At 39.7% G+C, this 27,132-nt stretch overlaps 1 protein-coding gene and 1 non-coding gene across 6 annotated transcripts in view; both read right to left on the bottom strand.

Moving 5' to 3' along the window:
* Positions 1 to 27,132, bottom strand: part of FRMPD4 (FERM and PDZ domain containing 4) — an 856,248-nt gene that overhangs the window by 747,636 nt on the left and 81,480 nt on the right. The window lies entirely within an intron of this gene.
* TRNAE-CUC lies at positions 9,420 to 9,492 on the bottom strand. The gene has a single exon. It is a non-coding gene; the product is annotated as a tRNA-Glu (tRNA).

Here is a 27,132-nt window from a genome sequence, read left to right as displayed (position 1 = left end):
ACTAAAACATTTGCCTGGAACAGCGATCCTCAACTGGGGGAGAGTTGGCATCTAAGGGGACATATGTAAGACAACACCAATTGAAAGGGGATTTAAAAAGTGGTAGGAGGTGAGAGAAGAAGGGCAGTACCATGTTTGATCCAGGACCTCAACAATATCATGGTAGTCAGCTTCTTTGGTCTATTCAGATTTGCCTCGTTGTGACAGTATGGTGGCCAGAGTTCTGTAACATTTTCACAGAATAATGTCTTAAAGCATTCTGTTTTTCTCCTCTGTTAAACTTTCTCCTCTGTTAAAGAAGAAAGTTTTTGCCCAGACTCAGCTCCAATGGTTCCCTCAGTTCACACTGGCCAGGACTGAATCACTTGCCCAGGTCCATGCCTTAGCGGCAAGGGAGGCTGGGAACACAGGTATCTGGTATTTTAGTGGGAGGGTGTGTGTTATATAGCAAGAAAGAGAATGTGGGACGTTCCACAAGAAGGCACAGGACAGTGCTTTCACTTCCTGGTCCTCTCTACGTGGAACTCACAGCCTATTGCAGAGAGAATCCGATTAGCACAGGGTAGCACTGGTGGCTGACAGCAGCTGCCAATTAAAGTTAGAATGTAAGGATGAGTGGAGACACCTGGGTAGCTTAGGCAGTTACGTGTCCAACTTTGGCTCAGCTCACGATCTCATGGTTTGGGAGTTCAAGCCCCACATTGGGCTCTCTTCTGTCAGTGCAGAGCCTGCTTTGGTCCTCTGACACTCTGTCTCAAAAGTAAATAAACATTAAAAAAATTTTAAAAAGAATGTAAGGATGGGGGTTTTGGTCCAACATGACAATATAGGAAGACTCTAAAACCACTTCCTCCACAGAATACACCAAAGTACACCTATATAAAAAAACAATTCCTCCTGCAGAAGAGCTGAGAGCCGACTGAACAGTTTCTGAACAACCAAAGAGAGAGAATAGTTTCTCAAATAAACCACTAAACCAGCCTTACAAGAAACATTAAAGGGACTTCTTAAGTGGAAAAGAAATGTCCATAATTAGACATAAAAAAACTGTGAATGGAAAGATGTAAAATATGACAACATATACGTAAAATGTGGAGGAGAAAGTAAAAAGGGAAAAGAAGAAAAAAACAGAAAGAAAGAAATGTTTTTTCCTTGTATTTTTTCTGTCCTTATTTTTATTTATTTTTTTAGAATGTGTTTGAACTTAAATGACCATCAATTTAATATAGACTGCTATTTACTTAGGATGTTGTATACGAACCACATGGTAACCACAAATCCAAAATCGACAATAGATTCACAAAAAAGAAAGAGAAAGAAAGTCAAATACAACACTATAGAAACTCATCAATCACAAAGAAAGAGAGTAAGAAAAGAAGAACAAAGAATTATAAAAACAACCAGAAAACACATAACAAAATGACGATAAGTACATACTTACCAATAATTTTTTTTAATGTCTATTTATTTGAGAGAGAGAGAGAGTGCAAGCTGGAGAGGGGCAGAGAGAGAGAGGATCCCAAGCAGACTGTGTGCTGTCAGTGCAGAGCCTGATGTGGGGCTCGATCTCATGAACCATGAGATTATGACCTGACCTGAAGTCAGATGCTTAACCGACTAAGCCACCAAGGCAACCCTCAATACTTATTTAAATGTAAATGGCCTAAATGCTCCAATCAAAAGACACAGGGTAGCAGAATGGATTAAAAACAAGACTCACCTATATGCTGCCTACAGGAGACCCACCTCAGACCTAAAGGCACATAAAGACTAAAAAGTGAAGAGAAAGAAAAACTTTCACCATGCAAATGGAAGCAAAAAAAAAAAAAAAAAGTCAAGATGACAATGTTTATATCAGACAAAATAGATTTTAAAACAAAGACTGTAACAAGGGAAAACAAAAGGGGCATTACATAATGAAAAAGGGATCAATCCAACAGGAGGACATGGTAAATTGTAAATATTGTACAATTTACAATTGTAAGTATTTATGCACCCAACACTAGAGAACCTAAAAAATAAAACAAATATTAACAGACATAAAGAGAGAAATTGATGGTAAGACAATAATACTTAGGGAACTTTAACACCCCACTTACATCAATGGATAGATCATCTAGACAGAAAATCAATAAGGAAATCATGTCTTTGAATGACACATTGGACCAGATGGACATAACAGATATATATGGAATATTTCATCCAAAAACAACAGAATACACATTCTTTTCAAGTGCACGTGGAACATTCTCCAGAAGAAATCACATATTAGGCCACAAAACAAGCCTCAATAAATTTAAGAAGATAGAAATCATATGCATCTTTTCTGAACATAATTGTATGAAACTACAAATAAATCACAAGAAAAAACTGGAAAAAACACAAATACATGGAGACTAAACAACATGACACTAAACAACCAACGGGCCAATGAAGCAATCAAAGAAGAAATTAAAAAAAAAAAAAAATACATGGAGAGAAATGAAAATGGAAACATAACACATAACAGTCCAAAATCTTTGGGACACAGCAAAAGCATTACTTAGAGGGAAGTATATAGTGATACAGGCTTACCTCAAAATACAAGAAAAAGCTCAATTAAACAATCTAATCTTACACACCTAAATGAACCAGAGAAAGAACAAACAAATCCAAGATGAATAGAAGAAAGTAAATAATAAATATCAGAGCAGAAATAAATGACATTGATACTAAAAAAAAAATAAAAATTAATGAAACCTTGGTTGAAAAGATGAAAGCCCTTAACAAGACTTAGCAAGAAAAAAAAGAAAAAAGATCCTAATAAATATTTTTAGAAATGAGAGGAAATAATAACTGACATCACAGAAATACAAAGTATAAGAGAATATTATGAAAAATTATATACCAAAAAATTAGACAACCTAGACGAATTGGATAAATTCCTAGAAACATACAATCTTCTAAAAGTGCATTAGAAAGAAATAGAAAATTTGAACAGACTGATTACAACTAACAAAACTGAACTGGTAATCAAAAAAGTACCAAAATATAAAAGTCCAAAACCAAATAGATTCACAGGTGAATTCTACCAAACATATAAAGAAAAGTTAATACCTATTCTGTTTAAACTATACCAAAAAATAGGGGCACCTGGGTGGCTCAGTCGGTTAAGCGGCCGACTTCGGCTCAGGTCATGATCTCACAGTCCGTGAGTTCAAGCCCCGCGTCGGGCTCTGTGCTGACAGCTCAGAGCCTGGAGCCTGTTTCAGATTCTGTGTCTCCCTCTCTCTGACCCTCCCCCGTTCATGCTCTGTCTCTCTCTGTCTCAAAAATAAATAAACATTAAAAAAAAAAAATTAAACTATACCAAAAAATAGAAAAGGAAAGCCACATTCTACGAGGCCAACAGCATCCTGATACCAAAACCAGACAGACACCACAAAAAAAGAAACTATAGACCAATATCCCTGATGAACACAGATGCAAATTCCTTAGCAGAATATCACCAAACCACATACACAATACATTAGAAAGATCATTCACCATGATCAGGTGGGATTTATTCCAGAGATACAAAAAATGTTCAAGATTCACAAATCAATCAACATGATACATCATATCAACAAAACAAAGGATAAAAATCACATGATCATCTCAATAGATGCATAAAAAGCCTCTGACAAAATTCAACATGCATTCATGATAAAAACTCTCAACAAAGTAGAGTGAGAGGAAACATACCTCAACCTAATAAAGGCCATATATGAAAGACCCATAACTACCATCATACTCAATGGTGAAAAATGGAGAGTTTTCTCTCTAAGATTAGGAATAAGACAAGGACATCCACTCTTGCCAACTTTATTCAACAGAGTACTGGAAGTCTTACCCACAGCAATCAGGCAAGAAAACGAAATAAAAGGCATCTATATTGGTAATGAAGAAGTTAAACTGTCACTATATGCAGATGATGTGATACTATACATAGAAAATCCTAGACTCCACCAAGAAACTACTAGAAGTAATAAATGAATTCAGTAAAGATACAGGATACAAATTTAATACTCATAAATAGGTAGCATTTCGATAAACTAATAACAAAGTAGCAGAAAGAGAAATTAAGAAAACAATCCCAGGGGTACCTAGCTGGCTCAGTTGGAGGAACATGCACCTCTTGATTTTGGGGTCATGAATTCAAGCCCCACAATGGGTGTAGAGATTACTAAAAATAAATAAATGAATAAACTTAAAAAAGAAAGAAAGAAAGAAAACAATCCCATTTACAATAGCACCAAAAAGAATAACATACCTAGGAATAAAAACCAAAAATGTGAAAGACCTATACTCTGAAAACTATAATACATTGATGAAAGAAATGGAAGATGACACAAACATATGCAAAGATATTCCACGCTCATGGATTGGAAGAATTTATATTGTTAAAATGTCCATACTACCCAAAGCAATCTACAGATTCAACGCAGTCCCTATCAAAATACCAAATAGCATTTTTCACAGAACTGGAACAAATAATACTAAAATTTGTATGGAACCACGGAAGACCCCAAATAGCCAAAGCAATCTTCAGAAAAAAGAACTAAGCTGGAGGTATCACAATTCCAGATATACTACAAAGCTGTAATCATCAAAACAGTATGGTACTGGCAAAAAATATGCACATAGTTCAACAGAACAGAACAGAGAGCCAAGAAATAAACCCACGCTTATATGGTCAATTAATCTATAACAAAGAAGTCAAGAGTATACAATGGGGAAAAGACAGTCTCTTCAATAAATGGTGCTGGGAAAACTGGACAACTACATATAAAAGAATGAAACTGGAGAGCATCTAACACTATACTCAAAAAACAAACTCAAAACGGATTAATGACCTAAATGTACGATCTGAAACCACAAAAATCCTAGAAGAGAACACAGGCAGTAATTTCTCTGACATTGACTATAGCAACATCTTTCTAGATATGTCTGCTAAGGCAAGGGAAATAAAAGCAAAAATAAACTATTGAGACTACATCAAAATAAAAAGTGTTTGCACAGCAAAGGAAACAATAAACAAGACAAAAAGACAACCTACTAAATGGTAGAAGATATTTTCAAATGATATTCGTGATAAGGGGTTAATTTCCAAAATATATAAAGAATTTATACCACCCAACACCAAAAAAAAAAAAAAAATTCTGATTAAAAAGTGGGCAGGGGACCTAAATAGACATTTTCTAAAGAAGACATACAGATGGCCAACAGACACACAAAAAGATGCTCAGTCTCACTAATCATCAGGTAAATGCACATCAGGTAAAACCACAATGAGCTATCACCTTACACCTGTTAGAATAGCTAAAATAGAAAAGACAAGAAATAAAAATTGTTGGCAAGGATGTGGAGAAAAAGGAACCCTTGTACACTGTTGGTGGGAATATAAATTGGTACAGCCATGGTGGAAAACAGTATGCAGGTTCCTCAAAAAAATAAAAACAGAAATACCATATTATCCAATAATTACACTATTGAGTATTTACCTCTCCAAAATAAAAATGCTAATTCAAAAAGATATATGCATCCCTATGTTTATTGCACCATTATTTACAATAGCTAACATATGAAAGCAACCTAAATGTCCATAAATAGATGAATGGATAAAGGGGTGCCTGGGTGGCTCAGTTGGTGAAGCGTCCAACTTGGGCTGAGGTCATGATCTCACAGTTCGTGGGTTTGAGTCCCACATCAGGCTCTGTGTTGACAGCTCAGAGCCTGGAGCCTGCTTTGGATTCTGTGTCTCCCTCTCTCTTTGCCCCTCCCCTGCTCACACTCTGTCTCTCTCTCTCTCTCTCAAAAATAAATAAATATTAATAGATGAATGAATAAGAAAGATGTGGGGTATGTGTATGTATATACACATATATTTACGTATATACATATAAACATAATGGAATGTTACACAGCCATAAAAAAGGATGAGAACACGCCATTTGAGATGACATGAAAGGACCTAGAGGGTATTACGCTAAGTAAAATAAGTCAGCCTGAGAAAGACAAATACCATATGATTCCACTCATAAGTAGAATCAGAAAAAAATGAATAAACAAAGCAGAATCTGACCTATAAACACAGAAAACAAACTGATGGTCACTGGTGGGTAGGAGGGGAGGTTGGACAAAACAGATGAAGGGGAGTGGGAGATACTACAGCCTTCCAGTTATGGAATGAATAAATCATGGGAATAAAAGTTACAGTATAAGAAATATAGCTGATATTTTAATAGCAATATTTCCAGACAGATGGTAGCTACACTTGTGGTAAACATAGAATGATGTATAAACCTATCAAATCGCTAAGTCGTATACCTGAAACTAATGTAATATTGTGCGTCAACTATACACAAATAAAAAAAAATAGGGGTACCTGGCTGGCTCAGTTGGTGGAGCGTGCGACTCTTGATCTTGGGATTGTGGGTTCAAACCCCACATTGGGTGTAGAGATTACTTAAAAATAAAATCTTTAAAAAAGAAGGAAGGAAGGAAGGAAGGAAGGAAGGAAGGAAGGAAGGAAGGAAGGAAGGAAGGAAGGAAAGAAGGAAGGAGAGAGAAAGAGAAACACAAAACAGGAGCAGTCAGTGCTATCTGGAGAGGTTAAGGAAGGCTTCTTGGAAGATGCATGCCTGACCCCCATCTCCCCACATGTGATTCACCCCCAAGATTTATCAACATCCCTCTCTCCTTTACTTCCAGACTTTCAGCCTTAGTTCACAATTACATCATCTCCCTTTTCCCTTTCTGATTGTTGGACCCTCACTTTAATTCATCTTCCACAATATCACCATACTTATCTTTTCAAAACTTAGATGTGATGTCAAAATCCTTTGTTCGCTCCTTATTTTTTAAAAATATTTATTTATTTTGAGAGGGAGGGAGAGAGAGCGAGTGCATCTGTGAGCAGGGGAGAAGCAGAGAGAGAGGGAGAGAGAAGCCCAAGCAGGCCCCGTGCTGATAGTGCATAGAGCCTGATGCCACCAGGCTCCACCTCACAGTTGTGACATCATGACCTGAGCTGAAATCAGGAGTCAGATGCTTAACTGACTGAGCCACCCAGGTCCCCCTCTTTATTTGTTTTTATAAAATAAAATCTGGCCTCCTTAGTATGGCATGCAAGGCACACTGCACAGTCTTTCTTCACCTGCCTTCCTAATTTCACCTTCTGCTTTCCCTTTTTCCACACACAAGGTGGGCAATTTGCCATTACTTCAATGTGGCACAAAATTTCATGCCTCCATGCCTTTGCACAGCCTGAATACCCTGCCTCCCCATCCACTTCCCTTCTTCACTTGTTAAAATTTATCACTCTAGGTCCAACTTAACTGCCACCATTTCCATGAAGCTTTCTCAATCTCTGTGTCAGAATTTGCTGCCTCTTCTGGGAGTTCAGAAAGTTGTATTGAACCTCTACTGAGGTTCCTATTGTATACTTCCTGTGGGTGAAGTATTTATAAAAGAATTACATATGATAAACTCATTTAATCCTCACAGCAGCCCTCTTATATCTATTATCCCCATTTTACAGATGGGGATGCTGAGGCACAGTGATCTTTAGGAACTCTTCTTGGTTTCAAACCCTTGCTGCACCTTTTTGTTCCATTTAGGCCTCCAGTGGATTGGATGATGCTCACCCTCATTGAGGAAGGCAGATCTTCTTTACTCAGTATACCGGTTTCAACGCAGATCTCTTCCAGAAACACCCCCACAGACGCAATTCAAAATAATGTTTCATTAGCTACCTGAGTGAGTATCCCTTAGCCTAGTCAAGTTGACACAAAATTAACCATCACGGCCTAATACCTTACGGAGGAGGAAGGACTATCAGTGATCATGAAATTACTCTAGAAACAGCTAGACCAGAGATTCACAACCCTCACCGTCTGTCAAAATGACCATGACCCAGAGGGGGCAGGACTTCATTTTTACATACTAATGCCTGGGCCCCACTCCAGAGAATCTGGGGTAAGATGGCAAGCACTGGTACTTTGTCAACTTCCTACATGATCAGTGTGCAGCCAGCATGGACGACCTCAGGTCCAAACCAACACTCCTCCAAGTACTGTGTTCAGACAGTCAGCATTACCATCATAGGGCATGCTTAGAAAATGGGAATTTCTGACTGTACACCCTAAAAAGCAACAGAATTAGGATCTCTGGGGCCAGGGTTCAGGAATCTGCATATTCCCAGCTCCCTCTGAAATATGTAAGCCCAATAAAGACTGTGAGCCACAGGCTAGACAAAAGTACAGCACTACAAGGGCAACTGGCTTTGGAGGCAGATACAGATATTAAGTCCAACTTGACCATGGGCCCCCTGTAAGTGTCAGTTTCTTAACCTTTAGCATTAGTGTTTTTTTTTTTTTAAGTTTATTTATTTATTTATTTTGAGGGGGGAGGGGCATAGGGAGAGAGAGCTGTCAGCACAGAGCCTGATGCAGGGCTCAATCTCATAACCATGAGATCATGACCTGAGGCCAGAATCACAAGTCAGGCATTTAAATGACCGAGCCACCCAGGTGCCCTAGTTTCTCTATCTCTAAAATGGAGTAGTGGTAATGACTTTAGATAGAAATGAAATAATATGAAGTAATAAAACTATAGCACCCAGTCCTATATCTGGGGCAGAGTTCGTGTTCCATTAATTCCCTTCCCTCTTTTGCTACTATCTAGAAGAAGCCTCTTTTTAAAGAAACTCTATAGATGCTGGAGAGGATGTGGAGAAATGAGAACCCTCTTACACTGTTGGCAGGAATGCAAACTGGTGCAGCCACTCTGGAAAACAGTGTGGAGGTTCCTCAAAAAATTAAAAACAGATCTACCCTATGACCCAGCAATAGCACTGCTAGGAATTTACCCAAGGGATACAAGAGTGCTGATGCATAGGGGCACTTGTACCCCAATGTTTATAGCAGCACTTTCAACAATAGCTAAACTATGGAAAGAGCCTAAATGTCCATCAATTGATGAATGGATTAAGAAGTTGTGGTTTATATACACAATGGAATACTATTTGGCAATGAGGAAGAATGAAACGTGGCCTTTTGTAGCAACGGTGGATGGAACTGGAGAGTGTTATGCTAAGTGAAATAAGTCAGGCAGAGAAAGACAGATACCATATGTTTTCACTCATATGTGGATCCTGAGAAACTTAACAGAAGACCATGGGGGAGGGGAAAGGGGAAAAAAGTTACAGAGAGGGAAGGAGGCAAACCATAAGAGACTCTTAAAAACTGAGAATAAACTGAGGGTTGATGGGGGGTGGGAAGGAGGGGAAAGTGGGTGATGGGCATTGAGGAGGGCACCTGTTGGGGTGAGCACTGGATGTTGTAAAGAAACCAATTTGACAATAAATTTCATACAAAAAAATAATAAAGTAAACTCTACTCCCAACATGGGGCTCGAACTCACGACTCTGAGATCGAGAGTCACATGCTCTACCAACTGAGCCAGCCAGGTGCCCCAGAAGTTTCTTGTTTTGTAATCTCATTTATTCTGCTATATCAGAAAATAAGCAATTTGGGGGCACCTGGGTGGCTCAGTCGGTTGAGCGTCTGACTTCGGCTCAGGTCATGATCTCACGGCTCGTGAGTTCGAGCCCCACATCGGCCTCTGTGCTGACAGTTCGGAGCCTGGAGCCTGCTTCGGATTCAAAAAAATTCAAAAAAATTAAAAAAATAAAAGAATTTAAAAAAAAAAAAAGAAAGAAAATACACAATTTGTTGTCATGTCCTACAATTGTGATTGGATAACAGAGTACCTCCACATATAAAAATATTACAAGAATTGATGGGGCATTTTAAAGTAGTCTGTTCGACCAAAAGGAAATCCTCAGACAGAGTCCCAAATCTTGTTTTGTCATCATGTATACATAGGATTTTTTTTTTCTCCATAGGTCAGAATAAGTTCACTAGCTTGTCAGGCCAATGGACTCATCTGTCAAGTGGCGTTTTTGTCCTCAGAAGAATCTGAGCCTTTATATTTCTTTTATGTGTTATTATCCCAACAAGCCATTTGCTATCGAACCTACAAGAGCAGCAGTAAACTAAAATTATCTGTTCATTGTATCAGTCATTTAGAGGGAAGACAAGGAGGAAAATATATTTCTGGTAAGTGATCTCCTTTTTGATTTCTGAGAAAAGGACAATACAATTTGTCCTTTTTGTTAAGCAGGAGTTTCCATTTTCTAGGGTAACGTCTTAAGGCTAAACTATGTAGAAAGATGTGAGGCCAATCTGGTTTTATCAAAACTTTGAAACTAAGAAGCAAAGAGTAAGACAAGAATCTGGGAGTAGCTCACAGAAACTCACTTTCTCCCTAACTACCAGCTTCAATGGAGAAGGCCAAGGGGCATGTTCTTCCTCTTCTTTGGGAGTTTCCAAGGAGGAAGAATCAGCTTCTGCAGCTCAAATAGCCAGCGAAAGCTTTTCCCTCTCCGTACTGTTAATCTCTTCCTGATAACCAGCCAGTCCGTTAAACCCACAAACGGAGCCCGAATATCTACTCCGCGCTACCACCAAAGCACCCTGAGAGAAAGTATATAGGTCTTCCCGGCCCATCTTCTCTTCTCTGGCCAAATCTGGCTGTGGCACCACTTTGCCTTATCTTGGCTCTTTCCTCTTATGGTTTATATTTCTCCTGGCTCAATAACGCTCACTCGTAAAGCAGCTGGACAGAAGTCCCAGCCCTCTCTCCTACCATTATCATCACACTATCTCTCAGTTCTCAAGAGGATGCTTCCCCTGTGTCCACATAAATGTCTGCCAGCTATAATCCAACTACGATATCTACCCCGTCCTTCTTGTTTTTGTGAACCTGGTCTCCATCCCCTGTTGCCAAAAGTCTCCCTGCTGCCAGCACATATCAGGCCCCACCAAAATTAAATCACAGTCTCTCTCTGGATGCTCTCCAAAGTGCCAGAGTGGAATTGGAGTCCATTCAGAAGGACAGAGAAGTCCTTTGCCACAACACGGTGCCATACTTTGGCAGTTAGCACCCCAAAGCTTCTGCAATTGGGCTCAGGGTCTCCTAAAGTACTTGAATGATTTTGTTAGCCTTGGCATCTATATTGCTTTCACTGCAGGGATTTCAAAACCAGCCCAAGTTGCCATCCTAACCTCTTTCATCCTTCTGTCCTCTCTACCTGTCACCCTCCCTGAACAGTATATCTTCTTACCTCTCTGTTACCAAATATATGTATGGAGATACACAAAGGCAGTGTTTGAACTGAGGGAGGGGAAAGTCGATGTTATTATCTACAGCAGAGACTGGCAAACCATGGCCCAATAGGCCAAATCAGGCCTACTACCTGTTTCTGTAAATAACGTTGTATCGGAACACACCTGTGCTTATTCCTCCACATATTGTCTATGGTTGCTTTTGCACTACAGCAGCAGACTTGACTGGTTGAGAGAGACCGTAAAGCCTAGCATATTTCCTATTTGTCCCTTTACAAGAAGTGTTTGCTGACCCTTGTGCTAGACTAACAACAAGCCAAAAATATGCTGTTACAACATTTAAACAGAACAGACAGTCCCTCTACAGGGATTCTTGGCAGACTTCATTTGAGGGCTACATTTTCACTTCTTTTCAACAGCAAAATAAACTACATTGCTTTAAAAACAATGATGAAAATGGTTGATTCTGAATGTCTATTATGGATGTTTAATATTAAATAACAAAAGACAAACGCTTAAGTCCTACCAGGCATCACCCTGTGTCTTAACATGTTGCATACCTATGAAGAAGGCTTGATACTTTGGTAGGAGTATCATATTACAAATGCAAAGGTGTGTGTTCTATTACTATATTATTAAATTTGTGTGTTTATGCTTATGCAATGTTGGAAGGTGGGTATTAATGAGATAATACATTTACACAGTGGTATATGGTTTACAATGCTCCTTCCTGATTTATCCATTTTGATGAATACAGCAACCCTCTGAGGTGGGAAGAAAGAGAATTATTAGCATTTTAACCATGAAGAAACTGAGTCCCATGGGCTGAAGGGGTTTGTTTACAATCATGTAATTAATGAGAAGAGAAGCTTCACATCTTTAATATTAAGATTTCTTGAAATGGACATATCAAAAATTACAGTTCCAAGTTTCGAAATTTTTTGTCTTGGAAGTTGAACAGGTAAGCAGAAAATCAGTAGTGACATAAAAGCCTTGACAAACATTATCAACCAACTTGATAGGATGGTCATTTATAGAACCTTCCATCCAACAACAAAAGGATACACATACTTTTAAAGTATGTAAGAATATTCACCAAAATAGACCATATTCTGGGACACAAGTCTCAGTAATTTTTAGATGATTGATTAAAAAGTATGTTCTCTGACTATGACAAAACAACACGAGAAATCAATAAGATAGATACTGGGAAAATCTCTCACATATTTACTTAGGCAGCACCATCCCAAATAACTCATAGGTTGAAGGAAAAAATCACAATGGATGCCAGAAAATATTTTAAATTGAATTTTGAAAGTGAAGATACAACATATCAAAATTTGTGGGATGAAGCTAAAGCAGTGATTAGAGGGAGAATTGTACCATTAAATAAATACATTAACAAAAGAAGAAAGATCTCAAATCAGTATTGTAAGTTTCCACTCAAGGAAACCTGGCAGTAGAGGGGGAGGGGGGCAGAGAAAAGCAAATGAAACCCAAAGCAAGTAAAAGGAAATAATAAACTAAAAAAGAGTGGAAATCAATTAAATAGAAAATAGACAATAAATAAATTCAATGAAACCATTACTGAGAAGTTAAATAAAATTGAAAAAAAGTTAGCCAGACTGATCAAGACAATAAGGGAATACAAATATTAACAATATCAGGAATGAAAAAGGAGATATCACCATAGAGCCTACAGACATTAAAGGATATTACAGGATTATCATGACCAATGTTATAGCAATATATTTCAAAACTTGGATAAAATGGAAAAATCCCTTGAAAGACACAAACTACCAAAGCTCACTCAAGATGAAATGGAAGAGCAATTTGTAGTTTAAAAACCTTTGCCAAAAAGAAAGCCTCAGTGGAGGGAACTATAGGAGCCCAGTGCAGGCTTCTCTAAGATGGCCCACTTTGGCATAAAGATTATTTCAAATTGAAAGTAATCAAAACCCAGCAGATTCAGGAAAAGCTCTCTGCTTGCCCCTCAACTGCCTACATTTACATTGGAAAGGAGAACCTGTACTAGGACAACAGCTATTAACAGACTCTCTCCTTTACCTAAGAGACTTATCTGCATAACAGGGCAAACTTTGTTTTGTAAAACATCTCTCACCTTTCAGTTAATTTCCTACTCCCCTTTGTATACTCTGACTACATCTCTCCTTAGCTCATATAAGCCTCATGTTGCCTCATTTTATTCAGAATTTTATGTCTGTGTGATTCCCCACACATATACCCATGAAATTAGATTGTCTCTTGTTTTTTTCTTTTTTTAAAGAAACCTTCCCCCCAAATAAACTCTAGACCCAGATAGCTTCAATGGTGACTTCTACCTAATACTCGGAGAAGAAATAAGACAATTACACCTGAACTTTTCCAAAAACTAGAAGATAGGGGAATGTTTCCAACTAACTTTTTGAGGTTAACATTACTCTGATACCAAAATAAACAAAGATAGTACAAGAAAAAAAAAAAAACCCTAGAGACAAATATCACTTATTGTTAGGGAAAAATCTGTTCTATGATGGCCAACAGGACAGATAAGGGAATTTCAGTCCCTGCCTGAAGACTTCCCTTCCAGATTCTTGTTCCCACCCAGCTTGCCTCAGGAGCCAAGTTACTACTGTTGGGAAAGTAAGTAAAGTTCTGCACCATAAGGTGGCTGACGGGACTAAAACAAGCTCTAGTTCCCAGCTTAGAGACTCCTCTTCTGGGTTCTTCCTGCCCTGTTTGCCACGCGTGAAAGCCTCCACGAATGAGGAAGATGACGTTATAAATTACCCTTCCCACCTGCATTCGGGGCTCAGATCTCTAGAGAATGATCTCCTCTGAGCCCACCGGTGTAAAATAGACCTCCTTCCTTCCAAGATCTCCGAGTGCCACTTGGTTCTCCTGCCGGGTGATCCAGACCAGTTTCCGCAACATTATGAACACAGATAGGAGATTCTTAATAAAATGTTAGTAAATCAAATACAGCAATATAAAGAAGTATAACATATCTTGACCAAGTAGGGTTTATTCTAGGAATGTAAGATCTAACATTAAAAAAACTAATCAATGTAAAAGCAAGACCTTCAGTGATAGCACAGTAAAGCAGTCAGCAAATCTCCTCCCAAAATCCAATTAGAAAACTGGACAATTGCCCAGAACAACCATTTTCAAAGCTCTCAAAATCAGCCAAAGGAAGGAAAAAAAATTGAGAGATATTTATTCATGAGAAACTGGTAAACTTTGAGTAGAATAATGGGAGCCTTTGGCATTCTTGCCTGGAACGGATCACACACACCCTGATCTACTCACCCAGATTATTAACCGAGACAGTAATACTCTGTAGTAGTATCAGGTGGGTTTGGTTGTATAAAACAAAACACTTATTGCTAGATGGAGCTGCCTTGATCTGGAGCAGAAGGTGGAAAACCCATGACCAACAGTGGTATTGTCAGTAAAAATTACAAGTATGGTAGGAAACCAAGAAGGAAAGTCCACAGCTGTATTACCCTAAGGTGTAAACCCACTGAGAGTGAGTGACAGTCCAGCTGGAAAGCCAGAAATTTAGTGGGGAGATCCGAAAAATTAAGATGCGTAGAGGGGCTAGAATTGTATACAAGCACAGGGACAATCTGAGTGGGTCTACGCTCTCCATACATCCCTAGATGACCGGGAAGCTGCTTGCACATGCAGAGAAGGCCTAAGTGGACCCGGCCAAAAATTAAACAAGATTGAAAACTACCTAGACTCTGAAAGTGTTTCCGTACACACACACATATCCCCAGCAGAAAGTTGAATCCTTACTGACGTAGGTTGTTCTAGCACAATTTCTATCCAATCACTGACTGAAAGCAAAGCTATACAGACAAAAGAGTGACTCATAGGAAGCCAGGTTAAAAATAAATGGGGTGCCCAGGGTGTCCATACAGCATGCAACTCTTGATGTCAGGGTTGTGAGTTCAAGCCCCACACTGAGCATAAAATAAATATATACATACATACATACAAAAATTTAGACAAGCATTGGCGAGGATGTGAAGAAAAAGGCACCCTCCTGTTCTGTTGGTGGGAATGCAAACTGGTACAGCCACTGGGGAAAACAGTATGGAGGTTCCTCAAAAAGTTAAAAATAGAATTACCACATGATACAGTAACCATGTTACTGGGTATTTACTAAAAACATTCAGAAACACTAATTCAAAGAGATACATGCACCTCTATATTTATAGCAGCACTATTTACAATAGCCAAATTATGGAAGCACCCATCAATAGATGAATGGATAAAGAAGATGTGGTACATATACACAATGGAATATTATTCAGCCATAAAAAAAAACAATGAAATCTTGCCATTTACAACAACATGGATGGAGCTACAGAGTGTAATGCTAAGCAAAATAAATCAGTCAGAGAAAAAGAAATACCATATGATTTCACTTGTATGTAGAATGTAAGAACCAAAACAAACGAGCAAAGGAAAAAAGAGTAACAGAAGCCAAGAAACAGACTCTTAACTATTGAGAACTGATGGTTACCACAAAGGAGGTAGGTGGTGGGATGGACACAATAGGTGATGGGGATTAAGGAGTGCACTGAGTGATGTATGGAATTGTTGAGTCACTACATTTTACACCTGAAACTAATATAACATGTTAATGACATTGGAATGAAAATAAAAGTTTTAAAAAAGTAAAATAAAAATAAAAATAAAACTGGGGTGCCTGGGTGGCTCAGCCAATTGAGCATCTGACTTCGGCTCAGATCATGATGTAATGGTTAGTGGGTTCGAGCCCTGGGTCAGGTTCTGTGCTGACAGCTCAGAGCCTGGAGCCTGCTTCAGATTCTGTGTCTTCCTCTCACTCTGCCCCTTCCCTGCTCATGCTTTGTCTCTCTCTCAAAAATAAATAAACATTTAAAAAATAAAAATAAAAATAAAACTTAGAAGTGAAAAAACAAAACAACAGAGACATCGCAGCCACAAACAAGGGAAATAACAGGGGAGGAAAAGATTCCACAGATCACAGCAAAGCAAGTTACTAAATAAAATAAAGCTAAAAAAGATAAATTAGCAAAAACAAAAACTCTAAGAGCAAAAAATAGGGAACCCATAGTTTCTACAGTATATTACCTAAAACATCTAGCTTCCAATCCGGGCTTCAACAACAACAAAATGAGACCTACAAAGAAATAGGAAAGTATAACCCATACACAGGAAAACAAAAGGAGTTTTAAAAAAGGGGGGTGGGTGGGTTGAGGCTCTGTCCAGATGCTAGATTCAGTGAAGATTTCAAAGCAGTTATTATAAATGTGCTCAGTGAATTAAGAAAAACCATGTTTATTTAAGAATTAAACAAAAATGTAATGACCATGACTCAAAAAATGGGGAATTATCAATATAGCAATAGAAATCATATTAAGAATAACCAAATAAAAACTCTGGAGTTGAAAAGTACAATGACAGAAATGATAAATTTGCTAGATGGTCTTAGCAGCAGACTTGAGATGGCAGAAGAAAGCATTAATAAACTTGAAAACAGATCAGTAGAATTACCCAATCTGAATAAAGAGAGAAAAAAAATGGAAGAAAAAATTAGCCAAGTATCAGAGACTTGTGGGACAATATCAAGTGTACCAATGTACATGTAATGGGAGTACCAGAAGGAAATGAGAGAGAGAAATAAATAGAATATTTGAAGAAGTAATTATTGCAACCTTCCCAAAGTTGATAATACACATTAATCTAGAGACCCAACAAGGTAAACAAAACCCAAATCAGATACAGACAAAGAGATCTGTACCTAAACACACCATAGTCAAACTGTTAAAGGCCACAGAAGAAGAAAAATCTTGAAAGCGGCAAGAGAAAAACAACTCACTAGAGTAGGAATAAAATAACAAAAAGCTGACTTCTTATCATAAATAATGAAGACTAGAAAGCAGTGGGATAATATATTTAAAGTACAAAAAGAAAACTATAAACTAAGAATTCAAATTTGGCAAAATTAACCTTCAAAATGAGAGGGAACTAGCCACATTGATTTGACATTCCAGAAAAGGCAAGATGGTGGGGACAAACTGAAAGCCAGTGTTTGCCAGGATCAGAGGATTTGGGGACAGGATTAATTGCAAGGAACTTTTCAGAGTGATGTACATACTCTGTATCTTGAATTTGATGGCTGTTACACGACTGTACATAAAATGTACATTTAAAATTGGTGAATTTTGTTTGTAAATTATACCTTAATAAAACTTATTTAAAAAGAAAAATCAGCTTCTATTCAGAAGCTTTCTCTGTGCCTTACAAAATAGAGTCCATAATGCCAGCTTTTGCTCCAATAACTTCTAGTCGATACCTCTGTTGTTATACTTGACTCACTGTATCAAAATTATCTATTTAAAGGTGATATCTCCTACTTGTTTCTAAGATCCTTTGTGGTTAAGAGCACATAGTATCAATCTTAATACCCCCAACAGTAGCACAGAATCGGATGAATAGTCAGCATTCAAATATAAGTGTTCTAAGACTAGGGGCGCCTGGGTGGCTCAGTCGGTTAAGTGTCCCACTTCGGCTCAGGTCATGATCTCGCAGTCTATGAGTTTGAGCCCCACGTTGGGCTCTGTGCTGACAGCTCAGAGCCTGGTGCCTGTTTCAGATTCTGTGTCTCCCCTTCTCTCTCTCACCCTTCCCCATTCATACTCTGTCCCTCTCTGTCTCAAAAATAAATAAACATTAAAAAAAAAAAAAAAAAAAGACTAGAGACCAAGTCTGGACTAATTCAGGGCTCTCTTTAGTAGGCAAAACTTGCTTCTGCAAAATGGAGTATATGGGTAATTTGCCTGAAGAACACAACAGAAGCTGAATCAATAAGAAATGTTTCTTTTTTTTTTTTAATTTTTTTTAAACGTTTATTCATTTTTGAGAGACAGAGCGTGAATGGGGGAAGGGCAGAGAGAGAGGGAGACACAGAATCTGAAGCAGGCTCCAGGCTCCGAGCTGTCAGCACAGAGCCTGACATGGGGCTCGAACTCACAGACCGTGAGATCATGACTTTAGCTGAAGTCAGAAGCCCAATTTTTTTTTTTTTTATTTAAAAAAAAAATTTTTTTTTTCAACGTTTATTTATTTTTGGGACAGAGAGAGACAGAGCATGACCGGGGGAGGGGCAGAGAGAGAGGGAGACACAGAATCGGAAACAGGCTCCAGGCTCTGAGCCATCAGCCCAGAGCCTGACGCGGGGCTCGAACTCACAGACCGCGAGATCGTGACCTGGCTGAAGTCGGACGCTTAACCGACTGCGCCACCCAGGCGCCCCTCAGAAGCCCAATTGACTGAGCCACCGAGGCAACCCCAATAAGAAATGTTTCTTACTGAGGAAAAGATTTATTAACAATGTGAAAAACAAATATATTTTAGTATCTCAAAATAAAGGAAGGCAGGGAGTTGCTGGTTTGCTGCCTTCAATCAACAAAATCACCAAGGTCTCAGGATTATTTTTACTTTTCCATTTCACAATCTTCAGCATTTTCCCTTAGTTTGTAACCTCGTAGTTTCAAGAGGGATGTTGCAAATCCAAGCATCACATAACCACATTCAAGGCAGGAAGAAGGGGGAGAGTGCAGTGCTGAGGAGGTGCTCTTCTAAACTCTCTTTTTTCAGGCAGTAGACTCTCTCCTGGATATCCCTCAGCAGTCTTCCCCGTAAGACTGTCTGCTTGGCCAAAAGTCACAGAACAGCCTAGTTTGCAGGAGGGGGTGGAAAAGGGAGTATTTGTCCAAGGTAAATGGAATGACCATGCACTTATTTAGACCACCAGTTTAGACCACTGGTTTAGATTCATCTTCCAGGGGGTGGGAATGTATATTGCCACCTAAATAAAATCGAGTTGCCAGTGGCAAGAGGAAAAGGGGAAACGTGATTATGGGTAGAACTAACTTTGCCACAGAAAGAAATAGGAAAAAAATACAGTCTTGCTATTTGAGGAGCTCCTTCCATTATCACCAAAAATAGATTTATTCTCTACATGTCGATATTATGTTGTATCTTTAAAAATAATCATATTATAAAAGCTCCAGAGCTTATGGGGACAAGGTCAAGACTGCAGAGTCCTAACATTAAAGTGAGAACAGTAATCAAAGGTCATTGTTGATATTCCTAAAAGGTGGCTGATGAGTATTGACCTCCCATGGGTCTGGGAAATCAAGGCTGACGCAGTCAATTCCAACTTGCTTCCTGAGAAGGGTGAAAGTGAGGACCAAGACAGGAAATTTGATATTGACTTCAGCTAATTGTGTAAAAACCACTTGACTCAATGATGGTTGGACAGAATTGAATGCTAAATTTAAAACCCAAATCAAGCTCTTATCTTCCTTGCAGCCAACATTTTAACAGTGTCCCTTGCCCTTCAATTGAAAAGGTCAAGGATCAACAGGATTTGGTGAAAGAGACAAATACCCTTCCTTCACCTCAAACTTAGTGGCAAAGTCTCTCTTCAGTTTCCTGAGTTTAGTGGGTAAAGCAGCACTTTATGAAGACTACCTTTCATGATGGAGGGTTCTGTCTGCTTTTTCTAGAAAGACACTGTGAGACATAAAAGTGACAATGCTTTAAGCCAGATGATGACTATTTATATCCACCTATTTGAAAACGAAAGACAGAGGGGATAAATGTAACCGTTTCAAAATAAATGAACAATGCTTCTGCAATATCCAGATGTTTCACTTAATAGTCTCAAAATTGGACTCAAAACAGCAGGATATATTAAAACTCAAATAGCATAGGAATTAAAATAACAGTAATTGTTAAAAAGACAACTTGTAGGGCTACAAAGAGAAAATTCTATGGAATTTTGGCTGGAGAACATCAACTCTAAATTTACAACTATGATTCAAGTATTGGAATTCTAATATAATATAATGACTTTTAAATTTGTAACTTAAACATTTCTTGGGGCGCCTGGATGGCTCAGTCGGTTAAGCATCCGACTTTGGCTCAGGTCATGATCTCACAGTTCGTGAGTTTGAGCCCCGCGTCGGGCTCTGTGCTGACAGCTCAGAGCCTGGAGCCTGCTTTGGATCCTGTGTCTCCCTCTCTCTCTCTCGGTCCCTCCCCCGCTCATGCTCTCTCAATCTCTCTCTCTCTCTCTCTCTCTCTCTCTCTCTCTCAAAAATAAATAAACGTTAAAAAAATTATTTACTTCAAACAAGAAAGCATGGAACTTAAAAGGTGGAACTTGAACAAAATGGAATTGTGATTTGGATTTAAATTGGAGAGGAGGAGGTAGGGCCTTAAAAATGAAGAGTGGGTTTCCAAGTGGTTTATTAATCAGCCTCATTATTTGCTGGATGTTCTGGCTCAAGGAATTTGGACTACATGTAAGCATTGTTTGCTTCAATTTGCTCTTCAAAGTTTGATTCAATTTTTCTTCAAAAAAGTATTATATATTAGCATAAATATTAAAGTTAAAAATATCACAGTTTAGAAAACTAGGGCAATATATTCCATTTTGGGGTTGAAGTCTATGCTCAATACTGACATATAAACATGCACCACTTATCTTTCCCAGCATTTTCCATTTATTAGAAAGCTTTGGAAAGTGGCCAGTGGTATATAAGACTAGTAATCACGCTCAAAGACTGTAGACAAAATAAAAAATGGCAGCTCTTCCTGCCCAATGCCACTTCATTCTTCCAAATCCTGCCTTTCTCAGTTTCCTTTCTATAGGCCTCCAAGAACACCCTGCCTATTGACTTCATTCTTCCCGTAACTCGGGCCCGAAACTTCAGAGTTACCCTTGACCCACACCATATCTTCACCCCATCAGCAAATCCCATTAGCCCCGTATTTACAACATGTCCAGAATGTACCCATCTCCCGTAAGCTCCCCAGGTAAGCACAGTGGTGTGCCAGTCTGCCTCATCACTCCCCTGGGTGACTGCAACAACGTCCCAACCAGTCTTCTGGCCCTCACCTTTGCTCTTGGCTCAGCCATTCATTTTCCTTCTGGGAATTCTCCCTCACGGTTGAGTGTGAGAGGAAAGCAAGAGGCTACCACCGTTTCCATGCCAATTCCATTCTAAGAGATAATTTCCCATGCCAAGTGTCAGCAGCCACAGAGCAGATTCCTAGGAATTGTATTTTTCTGAGGGGTGAGTTAAATAACAAATCTCACTGAAAGGCAATTTGATACTCTGTCAAATTATTACATCTTTCATATAGTATTGCTTACAACTGGATGAAAAAGCAAAAGAGAAACAAGGAACTCAGCTCATGGCAGACCTGAAAGAAAATTGTTCAGAAACCTGGACCCCTGAATCAATGACTATTTTTCCAAAGACCACGCATTTGGATAATTCTTTAATACCCAACACTTTTATATTATTGTGAGATTGTGATAATAGGAGAAAATGATTCAAGGAAATATGATGCTATGCTGATAGTGAATAACAAAGTGATGGGAAGGAAAGAATACCGTCCATTTAGAATTGGGCATTCTATTGTTGGCGCAAAATGACCCAGTAGGCAGTGTAAAAATTCCTTCACATGATAGTCCATTTCAGTGAATGTGTACTTATATTCAAAACTCCTTATAAATATGAAAGTATTATTGGGTAACTCAGTGATCATGGCTAAGTAACCAATATTTATTCTATTACCTATCATTTAAACCTTAGTCCTTAACTCTTAGGAGAAGAGAAAGTGGGGTGGCAATAAAAGGCAAAAACAAGAAAGAGAAGGAGGGCTGGCCCCACAAAGCATCAGGTGCAAGTCGACATTGCTCCTGAGTCACAGCAATTGAAAATAAGATTAGGATTGATGTCAGGTTTTAGTCTACAATAAACCCTTCAACCATTTTCCTCTGTACTAACAAATTATTCTACAACGTTCCTCTTGCTACAGTCACCAGTCACATCCTGAAAAGAAGCAAATACAGTCTCAATCACCCAAGTGCATTCTAGGCATGAAAAATTAGGATGCTACAGAGAGGAATGTAGAGTATATTGCCATTAGCTGCTAGCATCACACAAAATGTCCCACAAATTTATAGTTCCCACATCATGCATTCCTCAATAACCTCTTCAAATTTGCTTTGATGGAAAAGCCACTTGGTAGTTTTTATGAGGCTATTGCACAAACATAAGTCTTTAAGGTAGTTAGATGCTATATTCACTAAAGAGTGGAGGGTATGTCAAGCAACCTTCAAACCCTCACTTGGACACCCAAAGCAGTCTTCCCATTTCAAAGGCAAGTCCATCTTCCTATTTACTCAAGCTTCAATCTTGGGGACATCCTTCACTCACTGGTACTCTCACAGTCCACATACATTTGGTCAGGAAATCCTGTCGGCCCTACTTTCAAATTATTTCCAGAATTCAACTCTTCTCTCTACCTTGGGAGCTTTCATCTTGTCTGACTCTCCCATAGTCTCTCACTTGGATTAGTGATGGTTATCTCTTAGGCTCCTCCCGGGAGAGGCTGAGGCTGCTGGTCCAGGGACCACACTTGGGTACTGAGGCTCTAGAGTGTGCTTCAAACTGAAGGATATATGAGAGGAGGAGAGAGACTAGAAAAGAGGAGAGCATCCTTGGCTGTGAATGATAGGATATGGAACCATCTACATGCAGCCAAGTGAGAGAAAGCACTGGGGACAGACCAAGCAAGTGAAGTCTCCTGCCTGCCAACCTCTCTTTCTTCCACCTCTGCCCCCAGGAGTCTGTTCTCAAGACAGTAGTCAGGGTCCTATCACTCATAGCTCAAAACTCTCAGGAGGCTGCCATTTCAGAATGAAAGTCAGTCATTACAATGACTCATCTGGACCTATCACCACCCTGATCTTCTTTCTTGCTGTGCCCTCTCCCCACCCCCCAATCAGTCACAAGGGCCTCTTCCTTTTTGCTTCAGTCTCTGGCTGCTCCACCCCGAGGCCTTCTCACTGGTTATTCTTTGCTTAGAATGTTCTCTCCCATTATCTGCATGGGCTAAATCCTTCACTTCCTTCAGGACTTGATGCAAATGAAATCTTCTCAGGAAGGCCTACCCTAGCACCCAACTCCTCAAGGAGCCCTCACCTGTCTCTCTCACCCTCTCGCCCTTCCACCACTTGTGACCCCCCCTTACTCTGTTCTAGTTTTCCCACAGCACTTAGTCTAACATACTGAACAATGTACATATTTATTACCTTAATCAGTTATGGCCTGACTTCTGCACCAGAGTACAAGTAATGTGGCTGTAGGAATTTTTTTGAGCTTCATTCATTGATGTATTCCCATTGCCTAACACAGCGCATGGAACATAGCAGGTGCCCAATGAATCTATGTTGAATGAATGAAAGCAGTCACTGGAGATAATAACATCTCTTACCTTCGGAAAAGGCATTCATCATGACAGGAAACATCTCAACAGAAAATTGCCTTAAAAAAAAAAGTGTTCTGGTAATATACACACACGCACAGAAGTCGACAACAGTACACTGAAGGCCACATACCCAATATCCAGCTTCAACAATTATCAACACATGACCACTCTTGTTTTATATACACCTCCACCCATTTCCCCCAGCAGATTATTTTAAAGCCGGTCCCAGGAATCACATCATTTATTTGTAAATATATCAGTATTACCTCTAAAATATAAGGACCATTATCACCTCCAACAAATTTAGACAACCCCACCATCACTACCAACGCCAGCCCCAGGAAACCAGTGATCTAATTTATGTCACTCTAGATTAGCTTCATCTGTTCTAGAATTTCATGTAAATAAAATCATACTGTATGTTCTCTTTTGTGTCTAGCTTCCTTTGCTCAGCATAATGTTTTTGCAGTTCCTCCATGGTTCATACCATATCTTAAAGTAGAAAGCTGGAACAATAATTATCAAGGTTTTTGAGGAAAGTAAGGTGGGGTGAATATTAAACAATTTATACTCAGATTAATTCAAATACTGAATTTAGTAGTTTCCAAATCTCCAACCACAAGACCGGTTTAAATCCTCACTACTCCAAGTGTGGTCTGTCCCAGGGACTGGTAACATCAGCATCCCCGTGGAACTTGCTAGAAATGCAGAGTCCCAGGTCCTGTCCCAGACTTACTGAATTGGCATCTGCATTTTAACAAAATGCCCAGGCAATTAGTGAGCACCTTCCGGTTTTTGAAGCACCTGTTAAAATACTCTTAGGAGGAGGGGCTCAGTAATGCAGTCGTCACGTCGCACTCTGGCTATTGTGCCCGGGTTCAGCTGGAACACATTTCACTGCTGCTGGTCACTCGACATAAACTAAGCAAGGACTCCTAATATCAGCTTGGCCTCTTTACAAACATCAGTTTGGCACTAGAAGGTGGAAAGACAAGGAGGGAATACTGCAGTAGAAAGGAACGAATGTAGTCAAGTTTGAATTCCCTTTTTAAAAATTTGTTAATGTTTATTTATTTTTGAGAGGTGGGGAGGAACAGAGGGAGAGAGGGAGACACAGAATCCAAACAGGCTCCAGGCTCTGAGCTGTCAGCACAGAGCCCCACGCGGGGCTCGAACTCACAGACTGTGAGATCATGACCTGAGCTGAAGTCAGATGCTTAACCGACTGAGTCACCCAGGCGCCCCTGAATTCCCTCTTAAAAACACATATGCCTCTGAGATCAGGGAAAGCTAATTGGATTATCTAAACTCAATAGCCTAAAGAGCTCAAGAAGGATATCTGTGCAATTGCACAAGGGAAATCAGTCAGAACCCAATGGCTGGAAGTCCAAAATTGAGAAATCACATCGAAGAGCATCAATAAGGAATAGTTCCTCTAAAAGAGAGGACCCTTCAGCTCTCACGCATTCATCTAAACCAGAAGGTAGCTTGATTAGAGGGCATTGGAAAATACTGGATCTTGGAACCTAGTGCAACAGCCCTGTGCTAATTTTCAGTCTATTCCAGTGGATCTCCACCAACCAGAGGCAATTTTGTCAGCCAGGGCACATTTGGCAATGTCTGGAGACATTTTTGGCCGTTACAACTAGGGGGTGCTATAGGTGTCAAGAGGACAGAAGCCAAGGATGCCATTCAACATCCTCCAATGCACAGGACAGCCCCACAGCAGAGAATCATCTGTCCCTAAATATCAATTAGTGCCGCTGTTAAGAAACCACACTCTACTATAATCTGTTATACAAGCAAGGATAAGAATCATCTTGTCCAAATCAACCATTCAGGAATCTTTGCAGTCCTTTGAGTTCATATTTCTGGGGGGAAGCTCTAAGACCTTTCACCAATGAACCTCCCTGAGCGCCCAGCTCTCACATCCAGCCTGGGTCCAGCCATCAGACAGGTGACTCCACTTGCTTGGTCTGTCCCCAGTGCCCTCTCTCACATGCTCCATCTAGACTGCTCCATACCTGTTATTCACAGCCAAGAATACCCTGCTCTTTTCTAGTCTCTCTCCTCTTCTCAAATATCCTTCTCTTTGAAGCACACTTAAGAGCCCTGCTCCCCAAATGCGGTCCCTGCACCAACAATATCATAATCCCCGGGGAAGAGCCTCTTACAAGATGCAGAAGCTGTACCCCTACCCAGGTGTACTGTTAGAACCTCCATTTTAACACTATGCCCAGGAGAGTCTCACACATATCAAAGTCTGAGATGTGCCATTCTATGCTAGAGCAGTGATTCTAGAATTTGGCCGTGCACTGGAATCTTGTGGGGAACTTTAAAAACACTGATGCTTGGGCTTCACCTCCACAGAGCCTGATGTAATCAGTCTGGGGTTCACGCCAGGCATTGGGATGTCTACAACTTTCCATAAGATTCTAATGTTTGGCCCAGGTTGAGAACCACTACTCTGGATTAATCATTCTTCTTATAGTTGATACTGACTACTTTCAATTATACATTTCACAACCTGTAGAGGAGTCAGTATAATGTAGCAGTCAACAGCTTGGCTTGGGGATTAAACTCCCTGGTTTGAATTCCAACTGTCATTTACTGATTATGTGATCCTGGAAAAGTTATTTAATCTCTCCGTGCTTCGGCTTCTCCAGATGCACATGGGAATAACTACCTCATATGAGAAGGCTTCCCATCAGTCAGGGTTCAATCAGAGAAGCAGAGCCAGTAGGAGATTGTGTGTGTGTGTGTGCGTGTGTGTGTGTGTGTGTGTGTGTATTTTACAAGGAATTGGTTTATGCAGTTGTGAAGGCTGCTTATGAGGCCCGCCGTCTGTAGTGTAGGCAGTCAGGAAGGGAGGATCATAAGCAGGGTGCAGGCCCACGGGCACAAGCTTCAGCTGGTCCATAACATCTCTGACTCAGGGAAGCATAAGCTCTCTTTTAAAGACCTTCCAGGTGGCTAAGTCAGGCCCACCCAGGATAACTGCCCTTTGATTAACTTAAAATCAACTGATTGTGTGTCTTAATCACATCTTGAAAATCTTTTCACTGCAGCATCCAGACTAGTGTTTGAATAACTGGGATAAGACTTATGTGCTACAAAACAGTCACTGTGTCCCTTTCTTCCTTCGACGCCTTTGAGAATACCCCTGGTAGCCTGCCCTAACCAGAAGTACAATTCCCTTGAAGGGAACCCTTGGACTATAGTGGAGCCTAGCCAAGTTGACACATCTAAAGCTATCACAGAGTTAAATGCCTTACCATATCCAACTCACTGAGGACAGCACCTCATTCATAGCACTCAGTAATTGATTACTGTCTTCTTTTAAAAATTTTTTTCTTTTTTTTTTTTTTTAATGTTTATTTTTGAGAGAGACAGAGCACAAGCAGGGGAGAGGCAGAGAGAGAGGGAGATACAGAATCCAAAGCAGGCTCCAGGCTCTGAGCTGTCAGCACAGAGCCCGACATGGGGCTCAACCCCAGGAACTGTGAGATCATGACCTGAGCTGAAGTCGGCCGCTTAACGGACTGAGCCACCCAGGTGCCCCTGCCCTTTC

The sequence above is a fragment of the Leopardus geoffroyi genome, chromosome X, assembly GCF_018350155.1.
Source record: "Leopardus geoffroyi isolate Oge1 chromosome X, O.geoffroyi_Oge1_pat1.0, whole genome shotgun sequence".
Lineage (NCBI taxonomy): Eukaryota > Metazoa > Chordata > Mammalia > Carnivora > Felidae > Leopardus > Leopardus geoffroyi.
The sequence above is the reverse complement of the archived record's forward strand: the minus strand, read 5'-3'. Positions and strand labels throughout refer to the sequence as shown.